The sequence below is a fragment of the Canis lupus genome, chromosome 11, assembly GCF_048164855.1.
Source record: "Canis lupus baileyi chromosome 11, mCanLup2.hap1, whole genome shotgun sequence".
Taxonomy (NCBI): Eukaryota; Metazoa; Chordata; class Mammalia; order Carnivora; family Canidae; genus Canis; species Canis lupus.
Window position 1 is genome coordinate 28,345,799 of NC_132848.1, and position 2,543 is coordinate 28,348,341.

Below are 2,543 nucleotides of genomic sequence, written 5' to 3' on the forward strand. Positions count from 1 at the left end.
CTCCCCGCCTCGCGCGGCCGGCGTCGCCCAGGGCCCCCGCCAGGGGGCGTCGTGCGCGGGGGGCGCGGGGCCGCGGGCGGGGGGCGCGCGCTGGTTCGCGGGGGCGCGCGTGCTGGGGCCGGGCGGGGGGCGCGCTCGTCGCTAGCGCCGCGACCTCCGCGGAGCCGGGGGCGGGGTGGGGAGGGGCGCGCCCCAAATAGCGGCGTCCCAGCCCCTCGGTGCGTACCGCTGGGTGCCCCCCAGCGTAGCAGCGGGGGCCTCGTTTGTCTTCCCGCGCAGCATGCAGATTCTCGACTGAATGAATGACCGAGAATGAATAACCCCCAAAGCGCAGCCCCCACCTCCCCAGGACCTTTCCACCTGGCTTTTAGGCTGACATCACACGGGCGCCTGTGTCTGCGCACCCCCATCCCCCGCCTGGAGGGCCCGAGACACCTGGCACAGAGGCGGAGGCTGAGGAAGGGCAGCAGATTTTTTATTGGACGTATGGACCCCCCCCCCATCCTTTTCCTTAATTCACTAATTATGTATTTATTTGTTCATTGTTTTCTTCTGCTCTTCGGTGGGTTCTGTCTCGTTCCCTGTTGGAGCCAATGGTCTGGCACACAGTAGGTTCTCAAGAAGTAGACCCTAGTCCCCAGAACCACATCACAATTTGGGCTAGGCCTCCAGGGGTCATGGGAGCAGACCGGCTAGAGGAGGGCTGGTTACACCCTCTGGGTCTGGCTCTTCCCATGACCTGTAGTCCTAACCGCCTCTCTCGGTGGTCCAGGGACCTTCCTTGGTTCCAGGATCGGGTTGGAGAAGGATGTGTTTTCCTGCTATCTTGTCATTCTCTGATGAAAGGACATAGGTCTGTGCAGAGGAAGTGTGTGGTGGGTGTGAGGCACTTCTTCCAAGTATCACCTAGGCAAACGTCCATCTTAGGCTCTGTGTACTGAGGGTCAGTTCTGGGCCAGGCCCTGTGCTCCCATTTGATACAGCAACCTCATGATGTAGCTGCTATGATTGTATAAAACTTCTAGAAGAAAACATGAGAGAAATTTGTGTGATTTGGGGTTGGGCAAAGAGTTCTTAGGTATAATGTGGAGCATGATCCATAAGAGAAAACAATTAATCAATTGAGCTTCATCAAAATTTAGAACTGCTTGGGGGATCCCTGGGTGGCTCAGTGGTTTAGCGCCTGCCTTCAGCCCAGGGGGTGTGATCCTGGAGTCCCAGGATCGAGTCCCGCATCTTGCTCCCTGGATGGGGCCTGCTCCTACCTCTGCCTGTGTGTCTGCGCCTCTCTCTCTGTCTCTCATGAATAAATAAATAAAATATTTTTTAAAAAAATTAAGAACTGCTCTTCAAAAGTCACTGTTACAAAAATGAATGAAGGCAAACTACGATCTGGAAGAAAATTTTTACAAAGCATACATCTGATAAATAATTTAAATCCCAAAGGCCCTTGGGTGGCACAGTTGGTTAAGCATCCAACTCTTGTTTTGGGCTCAGGTCATGACCTCCTCAGGGTCCTGAGATCAAGTTCAGCATTGGGCTTCCAGCTCCGGGAGGAGTTGGCTAAAGTTTTCCCCTCCCTCTGCCCTTCCCTGTGCTTGTGCTCTCTCACTCCCTAAAATAAATAAATAAATCTTAAAAAAAAAAAAAAAAAGATTTTGCTCCCAAATATATAAAGAACTCTACAAAGTCAACAATAAGAAAAATCTGCTTTTTAGAAAATGGGTGAAAGACTTGAATAAATACATTTCACCAAAAAAGATATACAAAGGGCAACTAAGCACATGAAAAGATGCCCATCATCATGAATTAGGGAAATGTAAATTGAAATCAGGATAAGGTACTTCCACATACCTATTAAAATGGTTAAAATTTTTAATTTGACACTATCAAGGGCTAAAGAGGATTTGGAACAACTGGAACTCTTGTACCTTGCTGGTGAAAATACGAAATGGTATAGCCACTTAGGAGAACAGGTTATCAGCTTCTTCTATAGGTAGCTTATACATTTACCATGTGACCCTGTAACCCCCCCTCCTAGGTATTTACCCTAGAGAAATTTAAAGTTATGTTCACACAGAAAAACCCTGCATAAGAATGCTTATAGCGGCTTTATCTGTAATAGCTAAAATTTGGAAACAACTCAAATGTCCCTCAACTGGAGAATGTATAAACAAATTGCGGAACACTGCATGCGGTGGGATCCTACCCAGGAATAAAAAGGAATGAACAATTGATATGCTCAATGACATGTGTTATATTAAGTAAAAGAGGCCAAGCTCGAAAGGCTACAGACCGTATGTTTCCTTTTATGTGCCCTTTTTGCAAAAGCAAAACTATAGGAACAGAAAACAGATCAATGGTTGCTAGGGACTAGAAGTGTGGCTGGAGGGCATGTTTGAGGATTTACTAGTTAGGAGCATGGGAAAATTGGGGGATGATGGAATCATTTTATATCTTGTTTGTGATGATGGTTATACATATGATTGACAATATATGTTTGTCCATAAAAAAGGGCGACTTTCACTGTATATGATTTATAC